Raw genomic sequence first — 16,595 nt, 5'->3', positions numbered from 1 at the left:
AGCAAGAGCACATTATTGAACTCTCCAAATGTATGTGATAAATAGTTTACTATACTTTAGATGACAATGAGAGATGTGTTTGTTAGAGACTATCACATTCATGTCCGAGGAACGTGACAAACAAAATCACTTTCTCTTCAAGTAGTGAGTTTCTTGATTTAAACCGAGCCCGCATCTTGTCCGTATGATGTTCCAGCAATCCACGGTGACACTTTTTTCACATGTACCATCCTTTCCCAATACTTGTACGTAAATAAAACCTATACAAGTCAATCAAGTTTAGATTTGCTCTTCAACAGTATGTATTCGTGTCCTTAGGGTGCTATTTAGCAATTTGTATATCTTTTTAAAAGTATTTCAGTAAGAAGTAGAGAGTTTTATCAATCACCTGTGAAGGCCTGTGTTGTGTTGGGTTTGACAGTGAGCGAGGCAGACGTGAGCCTCAGTGGGAGAAGGTGAGAGCTTAGCTCTATCTCTTTGATTGATTTTTTTTCTCTCACTCCGTCTGTATTATATATCATGGAAAATTTGATAAATTAGAAGTTGAATTAACATCAGTTACATTTCTATACTCACTTAAAGCAAAGAGGATGGATAGCTTATATGTTGGAAGCTCTTGCCAGTGTTAACATAAATTCGAAACCACATTAAATCTGGAAAGTGACTGTCAGCTCCAACTGGACGACCCATAGACGAGTAGGTTTGCTCACCGACAGTTGCCGTAGTAACTGATGTAAGTAGCATGGCTTGGTCCCCTCCACCCAGCCTCTTGTACAGATCTGACTTGGTTTTGGGGGATAAACTTGTGTCTAAGATGACGTTAAACCAATACAGTGAATCCTGAGCAGAAGTTGACATAGGTTTATGGATGAATATTAAACTTAAGACAGTTAAAAGACCTAATAATCCACTAATAATGATAAATTATGTATTTAGAATATCTACATTGAACCTGATTATGATCTTAATGTGTCGAGAAAGAATTATTTTTACGAAATTTGTAATATAAATTTATTTTAGACTGGAAATCTAGAAGGATTTGTTGTCGATGATGAAACTAAACCTTTCACAAAAAAAGAAAATATTGATAAGAATTTGTTTTGTTACATCTTACATATGGCAGTACTAGTAACATTCAGCAGGACCTTGTAGATAAGTGAAGGTATGGGTTTAAATCCTAAGAAAAGATAATATAAACTGTGTTGAACTGTATTGCAGAAAACTATCTCGATGGAATGCCATGAATTACATTGGTCAGTATTGTAAATTGTCTAAGACCCCCGGAAAGGCAGCTAGCTCAAGCCATATCAATTGCATTGCATCTGTTTGAAGGCATTTTAGTTATAGGTAACATTTTTTTAAGGTTTTGTACTTCTTTTTGATAACCTGGTAATACAGGAAGTAAATTTGACTATACGTAGTGGTGAAATTAAGGATCCTTATTAGGGTAAGGAACATGCCCTTTTCAACTGCTGTGTTGGATGGCAACCATGGTATTGCATTCATATCATACCACTCGTTTTGTGTACGAAAATGCATTGATTTTTATACTGTGAATCACATTTTTATGATTTGATGGTAAATAATTGTTTCAGTTGCATTTATAGTAATATTGAAGGGCATTTATGTAATATACTTTATTGTGTGTTTGATTGCATATGTGTTCATTTTTATATTAAGAAAAGGAAACATTTATGATAATACAATTCTCACCCAAAAGGAAATGTTATACAGTAATAATCATAAGGGAATAGGTAGAGCTCTAGATAACATAGTTTACTTTGACCACTAAAGTTAATTGTGAGTGTTGGTATGATATCCGTGGTTTGTGAGGGCAGTGATAGTAGATAATCTTGATGGGTTGCTGGGGCAGATATAGTTGAGATGATCTTGATACAGGATGTTCAGGAAATAAACTTTATGTGATGCTGAAGCATAGTCAGGAGATAATCTTCTTATGCTGAAGCAGAGGTAGTCTGGAGATAATCTTCATATGATGCTGAAGCAGAGGTAGTCAGATAATCTTCGTATGATGCTGAAGCAGAGGTAGTCTGGAGATAATCTTCATATGATGCTGAAGCAGAGGTAGTCAGGAGATAATCTTCGTATGATGCTGAAGCAGAGGTAGTCTGGAGATAATCTTCATATGATGCTGAAGCAGAGGTAGTCTGGAGATTATCTTCATGTGATTCTGAAGTGTGGTCAGGATATAATCTTCATATGATGCTGAAGCAGAGGTAGTCTGGAGATTATCTTCATGTGATTCTGAAGCAGAGGTAGTCAGGAGATAATCTTCATGTGAAGCTGAAGCAGAGGTAGTCAGGAGATAATCTTCATGTGAAGCTGAAGCAGAGGTAGTCAGGAGATAATCTTCATGTGAAGCTGAAGCAGAGGTAGTCAGGAGACAATCTTCATGTGAAGCTGAAGCAGAGGTAGTCAGGAGATAATCTTCATATAATGCTGAAGCAGAGGTAGTCAGGAGACAATCTTCATATGATGCTGAAGCAGAGGTAGTCTGGAGATAATCTTCATATGATGCTGAAGCAGAGGTAGTCTGGAGATAATCTTCATATGATGCTGAAGCAGAGGTAGTCTGGAGATAATCTTCATGTGATGCTGAAGCAGAGGTAGTCAGGAGATAATCTTCATATGATGCTGAAGCAGAGGTAGTCTGGAGATAATCTTCATGTGATGCTGAAGCAGAGGTAGTCAGGAGATAATCTTCATGTGATGATGAAGCAGAGGTAGTCAGGAGATAATCTTCATGTGATGCTGAAGCAGAGGTAGTCAGGAGATAATCTTCATGTGATGCTGAAGTGTGGTCAGGAGATAATCTTCATGTGAAGCTGAAGCAGAGGTAGTCAGGAGATAATCTTCATGTGATGCTGAAGCAGAGGTAGTCAGGAGATAATCTTCATGTGATGCTGAAGCAGAGGTAGTCAGGAGACAATCTTCATATGATGCTGAAGCAGAGGTAGTCAGGAGATAATCTTCATATGATGCTGAAGCAGAGGTAGTCTGGAGATTATCTTCATGTGATGCTGAAGTGTATTCAGGAGATAATCTTCATGTGAAGCTGAAGCAGAGGTAGTCAGGAGATAATCTTCATGTGATGCTGAAGCAGAGGTAGTCAGGAGATAATCTTCATGTAATGCTGAAGCAGAGGTAGTCAGGAGACAATTTTCATGTGATGCTGAAGCAGAGGTAGTCAGGAGATAATCTTCATTTGATGCTTAATCAGAGGTAGTCAGATAATCTTCATGTGAAGCTGAAGTAAAGGTAGTCCGGAGATAATCGAAATGGGATGCTGAGTTAAGGATAACTAAGAGATAATTTGAGATGTTCAGTATTTGATTTTGATTATCATTTCTGTGTAGCCCTATCTCTTAACTCATTGTTGATGTTTTGTGTCTTCACCCCTGTGTATGAATATATGCACACATACATACATACATACATACATACATACATACATACATACATATGTACACACACACACACACTTACACACACACACTTACACACACACTTACACACACACTTACACACACACTTACACACACACACACACACACACACACACACACACACACTTACACACACACACACACACACACACACACACACACAGATATTGATATCCTATGCCAGGCACCCATGGGGTGATGAAGCAGAAATAGTTGAGATAATCTGTGGGATGCTAAGGCAGGGTTAGTCAGTCTTAATAACATGCTAGGCAGAGATAGTCACTATTACTGTGAGTATATGTGGGTTTCGGACGAAGAAACTCGAGAAAATGTTTGAGATAAGAGAATGCTGTTCATAGATTTGGAGAATAGGAAAAGCTTAGAGAGGTGCTAGAAGATCTAATGCACAAGCCATTGAAGGTTACTGATGACCTGGAAATGATTATGAAAGATCAGGAGAGAGAAGCATTAGATGGAAGGTTTGAGAGAGCAGAAAATGTTCGGGATACATGCATGATAATGGAAATGCAGGTACTTTGTGAGATGGGAGGCAAGGAAGTTGACTTGTCATAGGAGTAGAGCTAGCTGATAAGAGGGCTATACTACAACTGAGAGAGATAGTGCAGATTTAAGTTAACAGGCTCAAGTTGATTATGACATTTCAGGTTCAGAGAAGGCCATTTTCCAGTTAAAGAGGAAAGTATGATGAGAGAAAAAAATGTCAGAAAGCTGCTTCAGGCCATGGACTTGCTGAAACAAAAGAAGCTAAGATTGGTAGTTATAGGCAAGATGTAAAGGGATGACGACTGAGGATTTTATTTATATTTATGTGGTGCATATTTAAGCAGGCTAAGAAACACAACAATAAGGATGACAGTAGTGGGGATCTTGAAAAGTAATAAAGTGATAAAGATTGAGGAAGAAATGAAGAATACAGGTTGAAAGTAAAGATTGGGAAGGCATCATTGAGGCTGGAGTACAAAACGTCTCCACCACTAGCAGGGAGGCTAGGATTGGTAAGTGGTACCAGTTTCAGATTAAATATGATGTACATGAATGTGGACAGACTGGTAATAGCTCATTGGGAAAGAGCCAGAACTGAAGGACCAGATCAGAGAAAAGGAGTGGGATGTTTGGAGAAAACATTACAAAAGAGGTAAAATCTCCTTTAATCTCCAGATGGTTACATGATAACAAGAGTGGAAGAGGAAGATGGGAGAAAGATATTGGTCCTCTTGATATGGGATAACATAAGACTGCTGGAAATATTGATGGATAACCCATTTAGACAATATGGTACATTATGGGATGAAAAACTATTTGAAAGACTAGCATGATAGTGCTGGTGATTTACAATTTTTAGAGTTACAGTGATCTAGAACAATTGTACAAAAGGAACAGCAAAGGTGATGCAGGAAGCAGCAAGATGCACAGTCCTCAGAGGATATGAAGTTATAGTAATGGAGGATTTTAGTTACTAAGAAATATTTTAGGATGATTTGAATCTTCATTGGGATGGAGGATCATGGAGACAAGAGGTCCAAGAATGTAGAATTCCTATTTTCTTAATTCAGCATGTCACTGAGCAGAGGGGCAGTACACCATCATAATACAGGACCATGTTTTTACACTTAATAATGTGGAAATTGAAAATATCACATATGATGCACTAGTTAGAAAAGTGATCATGTAATTGTTTGGTTTGACTATTTAGTTAATGATAACATAGATAGAGGATTAGATAGAAATCCAGATGCTGAGAGGAAAAATAATCATGGTATCTAAACAGAGTTTAACAATTTCTTTGGGAACATAAGCTGGAAAATGGAATTTCATAGCAATATTATGGACCATTATGATGGAAGAGTTCTGTGAAATTTTTAATGGAGTCAGAGCGTGAGTACTATTGACAGCAAATAGAGGAAAGTTTAAAAAAAAAAGGGAGAAATATCATTCATTAGAATATAGATGGCAAAATAGCTGGAGGATGTACAATGGGAGAGGTATGAACAGCATTTGAAAGTTAGAGGAGAATAAATGATGAAATAATGAATATATTTAAGACGAGGCAGGGGATAATTCAAAAGTTTCCATAAATTCATCGAGTGAATTGTCAGGTAGCTGTTACAAAACTTTTCCATAAATTCATTGGGAGTAAATTGTTGGCTAAAAGGCAGCTAATCAGGCTAAGGGATTCTTAGGGAAAAGTTGTAATTGACAAGAAAAAATGGGTAAATTTGAGGAATTGACTGGTAGGTTCAGAAGTGTTTTCCCATTGGAAGATATTATAGCCTTGTCACCAATTGGATGGGATGGGAAAAACGTTGTGGAAATAATTGAAATAGCAGTAAAAGACATAAGTAGAGTCATATGGTCATGGTGAAGTCTCTTGATATGTGCTGAAGGATTTTGTGGATACAAATGACAGATTGAAATACCGTTCAGTGTGCCATTGGATGAGAATATAGTGCCAAAGGAGTGCAAAAGAGAAAACATGTATTTCTTGAATAGAGGAAATAGGAAGATTATGCTGGACTTCAGGTAGGAGCTTTAGATAGAAGTAGTAATTAGGAGCATTAGGTAGAAACATTCGTTAGAAGTAGTAGGTAGGAATGTTATGTGGGAGCATTATGTAGAAGTAGTTGTTAGGAGCGTTAGGTGGAAGTAGTCAGTATGAACATTATGTAGGAGACTTGACAAACACTGCTAGAGTTGCCCTCTGCCAGTGACCTGTTAGGAGTGAGGCACTAAAGGTTAAGAAGCGGCACTGGAGTTAACTAATTATGGAGAGACTATCGCTGTGGCCACCCCCTTGAGGGAGTTCCAGGAGGGAACAGGCAACAGAGATATAGATAGATAGATAGACGTCAGACCAGTGTTTATGATTAGTGAAGTCTGTAGAACACTGAAAAAATAATCAGGAAGCAAATGAATGACTTCTTGCAGAGGAGACACAACCTAAGTAAGACAATGTGGATTCTAAAAAGGTCACACATCACAATTCTCTTAGACAAATACAAGAGGGTGAGCAAAGAGAGAAAGATTGGAGGATTGTGTTCACTGACTGCCTGAACATGCACACTTTTTAAAGCTTATCAATTATTTTGAGAGTACTGATTAGAAAAGGGAGTGCTACAACAAGTGCTCTAGGGGGTTCTGTAAATTTACAATAGAGTCTGAACATTGATACCAATGGAGGCAAATAGAGAAGGATGATCAAAATGGAGAGAGACTTTGTTCTACAGCAAATGTCGTGAATTGAAGGATCACTGGGATGTACAGTACTGTGGAGAAGATATAAATGATACTGTAGCTGGTGAGCATATGATAAAGATTATTTAAGAGATGGGGCTCCATGAGTGTAAAATTCTCTCCCTGTAAAGATGGGTAACAAAACACTTAGGAAAAAACAAAGTAGGGTATTCATCAGAGAAAAAGATAAAAGAGGGAGAAAAGCAGAGAATTCATTCATAATGCAGAAGAGAAAAGTTACCAAACCGACAGTATTATAGAAACATCAGGATTGTTGATTGATGGAAATTTCACACAAAGTTATATATAAATGGAAAAGGACTAGCTGTTAATGGCAAAAGGCTTGAATGTAGGGAAAATGCATCAGACAATGTTGGAGATGTGGAGACAAAATCTATTAAAGAGATAAGATCTCACCTGTTCTGTCCTGAGGGATGTATAATAGTAAGGAGGGAAAGAGAAGACAAAGGAAGAAGAGGATAGGCCGCATAATAAAAGACAGCCTAAGTTTCAGGAATTACTGATGAATAGTTCATGTAAACAGTGCTTAATGGGAAGAGTATCTGTAGGAAAGTTGTGCATTACAGTGTTGTTAATATATAATCTGTCAAAGAGTTTCGGTGAACCAGAGCAATCATACAGTGATAATGAAAGAACAATTAGGTTGGTACATGGAGCAGTAAAACACCTACTTTTCTCAGAGATGGTAAATTACTAGGCTAATAATGGGAGATTTCAGATAAAATGAGATCAGCTGGGGGAATTTGGATTTTCATGGAAATTGAGTCATGGTGACACAAGTTCGTAGATTGGTTACAGGGAAATTTCTTATAGAGTGTGTTACTGAGCATGCTAGGATCAGAGGTAGTAAAAGCATTGCGGAAGATGAAGATCGGCAAGGCAGCGAGTTTGGATGGTATTTGTAGTGGAATTTATTAAAAAAGGGGTTGACTGTGTTGTTGACTGGTTGGTAAGGTTATTTAATGTATGTATGACTCATGGTGAGGTGCCTGAGGATTGGCAAAATACTTGCATAGTGCCATTGTACAAAGGCAAAGGGGATAAAGGTGAGTGCTCAAATTACAGAGGTATAAGTTTGTTGAGTATTCTTGGGTAATTATATGGGAGGGTATTAATTGAAAGGGTGAAGGCATGTACCGAGCATCAGATTGGGAAAGAGCAGTGTGGTTTCAGGAGTGGTAGAGGAAGTGTGGATCAGGTGTTTGCTTTGAAGAATGTATGTGAGAAATACTTAGAAAAGCATATGGATTTGTATGTAGCATTTATGGATCTGGAGAAGGCATATGATAGAGTTGATAGAGATGCTCTTTGGAAGGTATTAAGAATATGTGGTGAGGGAGGCAAGTTGTTGGAAGCAGTCAAAAGTTTTTATCGAGGATGTAAGACATGAATACGAGTAGGAAGAGAGGAAAGTGATTGGTTCTCAGTGAATGTCGGTTTGCAGCAGGGGTGCGTTCTGTTTCCATGGTTGTTCAATTTGTTTATGAATGGGGTTGTTAGGGAGGTGAATGCAAGAGTTTTGGAAAGAGGGGCAAGTATGCAGTTTGTTGTGGATGAGAGCTTGGGAAGTGAGTTGGTTGTTGTTTGCTGATGATACAGCTCTGGTAGCTGATTCGGGTGAGAAACTGCAGAAGCTGGTGACTGAATTTGGTAAAGTGTGTGAAAGAAGAATGCTGAGAGTAAATGTGAATAAGAGCAAGGTTATTAGGTACAGTAGGGTTGAGGGACAAGTCAACTGGGAGGTAAGTTTGAATGGAGAAAAACTTGAGGAAGTGAAGTGTTTTAGATATCTGGGATTGATTTGGCAGCGGATGGAATCATGGAAGCGGAATGGAATCATAGGGTGGGGGAGGGGGCGAAAGTTCTGGGAGCACTGAAAAATGTGTGGAAGTCGAGAACTTTATCTCGGAAAGCCAAAATGGGTATGTTTGAAGGAATAGTGGTTCCAACAATGTTATATGGTTGCGAGGCTTGGGCTATAGATAGGGTTGTGCAGAGGAGGGTGGATGTGTTGGAAATGAGATGTTTGAGGACAGTATGTGGTGTGAGGTGGTTTGATTAAGTAATGAAAGGGTAAGAGAGATGTTTGGTAATAAAAAGTGTGGTTGAGAGAGCAAAAGAGGTTGTTTTGAAATGGTTTGGTCACATGGAGAGAATGATTGAGGAAAGATTGATCAAGAGGATATTTGTGTCAGAGGTGCAGGGAATGTGAAGTGGGAGACCAAATTGGAGGTGGAAAGATGGAGTGAAAAAGATTCTGAGTGATCAGGGCGTGAACATGCAGGAGGGTGAAAGGTGTGCAAGGAACAGAGTAAATTGGAACGATGTGGTATACCGGGGTCGACATGCTGTTAATGGATTGAAGCAGGGCATTTGAAGTGTCTGGGGTAAACCATGGAAAGTTGTGTGGGGCCTGGATGTGGAAAGGGAGCTGTGGTTTCGGTGCATTATACATGACAGCTGGAGACTGAGTGTGAACGAATGTGTCCTTTGTTGTCTTTTCCTAGTGCTACCTCGCGCACATGTGGGGGGAGGGGGTTGTCATTTCATGTGTGGCGGGGTGGTGACAGGATTGAATAAGGGCAGACAGTATGAATTATGTACATGTGTTTATATGTATATGTCTGTGTGTGTATATATATGTATACGTTGAGATGTATAGGTATGTATATGTGCGTGTGTGGACATGTATGTATATACATGTGTATGTGGGTGGGTTGGGCCACTCTTTCGTCTGTTTCCTTGTGCTACCTCGCTAACGCGGGAGACAGCGACAAAGTTTGATGATAATGATAATAATGATATGCCACTCAGAAAAAGTAATCATGTAACGCTTGATTTTGTTTGTCGTTAATGAGGATTAAAAGGTTCATCAATGACACCTGACTGAAAGTGGATATATAATCCTAGATAGTTACTATAGTAACATAAATGAGGAAATGGAGTTGAATCGCTAGGATTCTTGATATTGTAGTGGAAGGTTCTGTGAGATTTGCAAGGAGGGGAGCAAGAGCATGGGTATCCTTATCTCTTTTTTAAGGTAAAGAAAGAGGAAAGTGTAAGTCAATTATAGGTGTTGAAAAGTGAAAAAGGTACAGGTAGCATTTGAAAGGTAAAAGAGAGCAGGCAGTGATTGTATTCAAAATAAGAAAGGACAGGAAACAGAAATGTTGTAAGGAATATTGTGGGTAGGGAAGGAGGTGCTAAAACTTTTATACAAATTCGTTATGGGTAAATTGTCAGTTGAAGAGCTATAGGGAATATCTGTAGAGGATGGTGAAAAATATATGTGAGGAATTGAATAACAAGTTCAGTGGTATTTTCTTGGTGGAAAATCCTTTGATCCCAACAACAGTAAGATGGAATGGAAAGGTCATGGAAAGCATTTGAATATCTAGAAAAGACATGAAGAGAATTCTAAGGGACTTGACCCATTTAAACTTCATGGTCTTTATGTCTCCATATGTTCGAAGATGTGTGCAGATACATTTGACAAACCACTTGATTTATTGTTCTAGATGTTGTTGGAGAAATGTAAATGCTAAAGAAATGGAAAAGGGTAAATGTTATACAGTAGCATGTGCTGAACTATAGTCTGGTCTCCCTGATGAGTATGGTCTGCAGAGTATTAGAAAAGGTAATCAGAAAACAAATAGAAGATTCCCTCCAGAGAGAAGGTACCTAAGCGAGAGACAGCGTGGTTTCAAGGAAAGTTTGTATGTAATAAACCTCTTAGGTTCATACTAGTGAGCAAGCTCTATTTTGGACAGAAGAAAAGGCAGATTGGATTGTCTGTACCTGGACTGTCAGAAAGCATGTGGTAGGTAGTAGTTGGTAGGCAGCCACTGATTAGGAAGGTATATTACCAATGCTATCTGCTGGGGTATTGAGAGTGTTAGTGACAGCTATGTATTAAGGCAGCACTTCAGTGGTTGTCAAGTTGCTCTCCTCTGATTCAGATAGATGTCTTTTCTTTCTGCCCCACTCACACATGGACTGCTAGCATTCTGTCAACAAATTTGCAGTCTCTCCTTTTCACATATAATACTTGACAATACTTAACTCTACACCTCATTCTATGGAAATCTTGATTTTTCCTGCAATGAGTGCTCTGTGCTAGCTCTGTCTTTTGGGAAAATGGTTGGAGCAAAACACAGGTCAGAATGTTGGAAAGGGGCATTAGGTAAAGTGGTAGGTAGGAACATTAGGTGGGAGCATTAGGTAGAAGTAATAGGCTGGACATTAGGTAGGCACGTGTAGGACTAGTAGTTGGTAGGAACATTAGTCAGGAGTCTCAGAAAACACTGCACTAGAGTTGCCTTTTGCCAGTGGCTTGTTAAGGATGAGGTACTAAAAGCTAGAAAGCCCTCACTGGAGTTCACTAGGGATGGGAAACACTTTTGCCCTTCGAGGGAGTTCCCAAAGGGAACAGGTGTCAGAGATATAGATTGATAGAGGATGTGTTAAAATGCAGACTGGTATCTCTGATGAGTGTGGTCTTTTTATTAGTATGAATTGATTTGTTTATGGATGGGATGGTGAGCGAGGTAAATGCAAGAGTCTTGGAGAGAGGGGAGAGTATGCAGTCTGTCGGAGAAGAAAGGGCTTGTGAAGTTAGTCTTTTTTGTTTGCTGATGATACAGCGCTGGTGGCTGATTTGAGTGAGAAACTGTAGAAGTTGGTGACTGAGTTTGGAAGATTGTGTGAAAGGAGAAAGGTTATTAATTTTAGCTTGGTTGAGGAACAAGTTAATTGGGATATGTTTGAATGGGGAAAAATTGGAGGAAGTGAAGTGTTTTAGATATCTTGGAGTGGAGTTATAGGATGGGGATGGGATGAAGGTCTGGGAGTGATGAAGAATGTGTGGAATGCATTTAACTCTTTGCCACATAGTAGGTCGGTAAAGAATCATGAATCTCTCGGGAGACTACTTTGATGAATATAAGATTGTCTTAATGGAAATGGACAAAGGATACATGTCTCGAAATGAGTTGAAGTCACCATAGTGGTGTGCCACAGAGTTCTCTTTTGAGATCCATATGTTTCCTAATCTAAGTGATTGATTTGTTAGAAGGTTTTGCAAATCAAGTGATAAATATCACCATTGTGTCAACGCACATGAAATGCGAAAGATAGGAATATTACATCCATAAAAATTGGAAGATGTATATACAACTTTATAACTTATGGATCATAACACATTGTAAACAAGGCCATATTCAGTGCTTCCATGCTAAAAAGCTCATTCCCCAAGAAACTTTTATTGCACCCCTCCTTTTCCTTATTCTTATATCTGACATCAATGCAAACATGAATTAGTTTGATATAATCCTTTGTAGATGACAGTAGGATAAGTTTGAAAATCTCATCAGTAGAGGACACTGAAAGATTTGAAACAGACATGAATAATGTCTTCCTCTAGGCCACAGAAAACAACATTCTTTTCAGAGTAAGTTTCATTACTCTCTGGGATGGGGATATAAGGAAATCAAGAAAAAGACAGAACACTGAATGGACAATGACACCATCATTCCTTGATTGAACTATGTGGAAATCCTTGGAGAAATAATGTAAGTGAAGAGAAAAAATTAGTTGCCTTGTCCAACGTAGGATGGATCTTATAGACTTTCGAGATGGGAGGAAAAAGTATTGATGATAGTCCTCAAGATGCTAATTCTCCCAGGACTAGAATACTGATATTTGGTGATATTACCTTACATGGCATGGGAATTTTAGAATTGGAAAAGTTCAAAAATCTTTCAAGGCCCATTGATAGGGTAATGGAATTAGATTAATGGGAATGGCAGAAATATCTGGCTGTATTCTCATAGAGTGCAGATGGGGAAGGTACTTCATCCTCTACTCTTGGAAGATCCTAGAATGCAAGGTCTCCAACCTTCACTCAGAGATAATTCCCTGCTGGTATGACATTCATGGAAGACTGTATGAGAAACTACCGAAAAAAATCAAAAGGCATGATATCTACTAAAAGAAAGAACACATTAAACATCTGAGGCCTAAGTTATTTAACACTTCACATTCAACCATAAGAATATCATGAGATACATAGTGGAGAAATTTAACAAAGCCCTGGACAAGTATTTACAAAGTGCATGAGACCATTCAGGCTGTCAATGATGGCTGTTTTTTTTGCAGGTCATGGCTTTCAGCAACTTGGTCAACCATTGATGAATTTGGAAGTGTTGAGGATAATACTGCACTAGATTAGGAATAGGAAGAAGTCTTGGAGAGAATAATGATGAACAGGAATTATTTAATTAACCTGTTCAAACAACATAACCCATTTAAGGCTGATGAAGTCTCCTCCACATATTCTGAAATAATTCCATATTTTTTAAACATCCTGTATCTTTATGCTGTCTGCATTGACCATGTAGTCAATCATGTTATTCCATTTATCTACCTTTTTTATGTGTAGAATTACTTCCACACATCTTTTTTAACAGATGTCTTGCTTAATTTTATGTTATGTCCTCAAGTTGTTCTGTCTTTACATCTCTTGAAGAACATGTGATCATGTCATCCTTTCAAGGTTGACAGTTTTAAAACCTTTCCCTTTTAATTCTGATATCTTTGTTTTTTTTTATGGAACTTCTGTATTAGCCCTTGGTACTTCTTTTGGTGCACTGACCAAACTTAGGAAGCATATTCTGTTCTTGCCCTCATATATGATGTGAACAGCAAGCTAAATATTTCCTTATTCACGAACATGGTAGGGGACAGTTAGTCTCCTTAACATGAAAAGTGTATTCTGACGATAGTGTAGGGACACTGTTGACTCCAAGGTCTTTCTCACATACAGATTCCTGCAAGTTGATTCATGTTAGATGATAATCATGATGAGGCCTTCTTTCACTGTGACCCATCCTCATTACATTTACTCAATTTGAACACCTCAACTATGCATTAGACTAAATATGGGGTTTGTCAAGGTCCCCTTGTAAGGTGATTCAATTCCCCATGCTTTTCACTTTTCATAAGACCTTTGCTTCATCTGCAAACATATTCACATAGATCAAGAAAAGTAATGCCCCAAGAACAGAAACGTGGCACTTACTTGTGGCCTCGACACATTTTGAGGAGGCTTCTTTGGCATGTCTTTTGTTCCATTCCACTTAGATAATCATCTGTACATTGGAGAAGTTTCTTCCCTTATTCTTGCTTGGTGATCCAACTCTGTAATCAGCCTTTCATGCAGTATAGTTTCAAATGAATGTTTGAGTATGCTTGTTAGGCCTCTCAAGATTCTGTTCAGTAGGACATGAGAGGAAAGGATAGTTCCAGATATGTGGAAGAGGGCTAGTTTCATGCGCATGTATAAGAAAGAAGACTTGGAAATCGTGCTGAAATGCAGGCATGTTTCTTTAACAAGTGTGATTTGTAAAACAAGCACATGAATGACTCCCTGCAGAGGAAAAACAACTTAGCAGAGAAAAGAGTCATGTCAAGAACCTTCTTGACTTCTTAGATCAAAGAGATGGATGGTTAGCCTGGGTGTTCCTGCCAGACAACCTTTGACACTGCCCCTAATTAGAGTTTGATTAAGAGGCCAGAACTGGAGGTAGTAGTAAGGAACAAAATCCTTTGTTGGATTGAAGATTAGTTCTGTTGAATGGAACAAAGGTTGCAAGTAAGAGGCACACGTTCAAAAGGGGTTGAGGTTATGAGTGGCATTTTGCAGCATTAGGTCTTGGGCCCACTGCTATTATTGGTGTATGTTAATGACTTGCCAATTAAACTAGCCTCATACCTAAACAGGATGATGCCAAGGTCATGAGAGAAATAAAGAGTGACAGTGATTGCATCAGCCTGTTAGGGGACCTGAACAAACATGAAAATTGGTCCACTGTATCGCTAATGAAATTCAATCCAAGTCTGTGCAATGTATGATAATGAAACTCAGTGAAAGAAGGTCCTAATATAGATATACTAGTGGGAAATAAGCTGCAGAAATTGGTGTGTAATGGAGACTGGGGATTGACCTTATACCCAGTCAGTTGTCAGAGCTACATATCAGAATTGTGAAAGAAGTGAACTCTGTACAAGCAAAAGTTTGAATCATATTAAAGTTTGTGAGTGATGAGATCTTTGGTAAGCAATCCACTACATACATTATACTGCACAGAAACTGAAATATGCCTGCCCTCCCTGAACCACCCCACTCCCTGTATGACTGTCTCCTCCCCAGACCCCAAACTCCTGCGTAGTCCTTCCCCTTCCTGTACCTCCTAAAATCTCCACAGCCCTCCCTTCGTAAACCCCAGTCCCTGCAGGGCCTACTATTTCCATGACTGGCTTTTGATATTTCTTATTCATTTTTTCATATCTTCATTATTTTATTTCCTTTTTCGTGGATAAAGTTTATAGGAAAACCATACTCTGGGAAACCCTATAGTTGGGGATATCTGTATAGTTTTAAAAAGTAATATTTTTTTTTTTTTTTTCAAACTATTCGCCATTTCCCGCATCAGCAAGGTAGCGTTAAGAACAGAGGACTGGGCCTCTGAGGGAACATCCTCACCTGGCCCCCTTCTCTGTTCCTTTTTTTGGAAAATTAAAAAAAAAAAAAAAAAGAGGGAGGATTTCCAGCCCCCCGCTCCCTACCCTTTTAGTCGCCTTCTACGACATGCAGGGAATACATGGGAAGTATTCTTTCTCCCCTATCCCCAGGGATAAAAAAAAAAAAAGTAATATGTATATATGTATTATTTTTTTTATTATACTTTGTCTCTGTCTCCCGCGTTAGCGATGTAGCGCAAAGAAACAGATGAAACAATGGCCCAACCCACCCACATACACATGTATATACATACACGTCCACACACAGCACATATACATACCTATACATCTCAGTGTATACAAATATACACACACAGACATATACATATATACACATATGTACATAATTCATACTTTCTGCTCTTATTCATTCCCGTCGCCACCCCGCCACACATGAAATGACAACCCCCTCCCCCTGCATGTGCGCGAGGTTGTGCTAGGAAAAGACAACAAAGGCCACATTCGTTCACACTCAGTCTCTAGCTGTCATGTATAATGCACCGAAACCACAGCTCCCTTTCCACATCCAGGACCACAAAACTTTCCATGGTTTACCCCAGACGCTTCACATGCCCTGGTTGAATTCATTGATAGCACGACGACCCCGGTATACCATATCGTTCCCATTGACTCTATTCCTTGCACGCCTTTCACCCTCCTGCATGTTTAGGCCCTGATCACTCAAAAATCTTTTTCACTCCATCTTTCCACCTTCAATTTGGTCTCCCACTTCTCTTTCCCTCCACGTCTGACATATATATCCTCTTTGTCAATCTTTCCTCACTCATTCTCTCCAAGTGACCAAACCATTTCAAAACTCCCTCTTCTGCTCTCTCAACCACACTCATTTTATTACCACATATCTCTCATACCCTTTCATTACTTATTCAATCAAACCACCTCACACCACATATAGTCCTCAAACATCTCATTTCCAGCACATCCACCCTCCTCCACACAACTCTATCTATAGCCCACGCCTCGCAACCATATAACATTGTTGGAACCACTACTCCTTCAAACATACCCATTTTTGCTTTCCAAGATAATGTTCTCGACTTCCACGCATTTTTCAACGCTCCCAGAACTTTCGCCCTCACCCCCACCCTATGATTCACAGCGCTTCCATGGTTCCATCCGCTGCCAAATCTGCTCTCATATATCTGAAACACTTAGCTTCCTCCAGTTTTTCTCCATTCAAACTTACCTCCCAATTAACTTGTCCCTCATCCCTACTGTACCTATAACCTTGCTCTTATTCACATTTACCCTCAG

The 16,595-nt window shown here is 39.0% G+C and overlaps 1 protein-coding gene across 2 annotated transcripts in view; it reads left to right on the top strand.

Moving 5' to 3' along the window:
• The first annotated feature begins 392 nt into the window (after positions 1 to 392).
• Positions 393 to 16,595, top strand: part of LOC139748126 (uncharacterized) — a 465,017-nt gene continuing 448,814 nt past the window's right edge. The window contains exon 1 of one of the 2 annotated variants that reach the window (XM_071660799.1): positions 393 to 455. The gene's annotated coding sequence lies outside the window, so the exon portion shown is untranslated. Of the gene's footprint in view, positions 734 to 16,595 lie in introns of both variants that reach the window. The other variant, XM_071660798.1, reaches the window with a different exon arrangement.

The sequence above is a fragment of the Panulirus ornatus genome, chromosome 72 (genome assembly GCF_036320965.1).
Source record: "Panulirus ornatus isolate Po-2019 chromosome 72, ASM3632096v1, whole genome shotgun sequence".
In the NCBI taxonomy this organism is placed as follows: domain Eukaryota; kingdom Metazoa; phylum Arthropoda; class Malacostraca; order Decapoda; family Palinuridae; genus Panulirus; species Panulirus ornatus.
The sequence above is the reverse complement of the archived record's forward strand: the minus strand, read 5'-3'. Positions and strand labels throughout refer to the sequence as shown.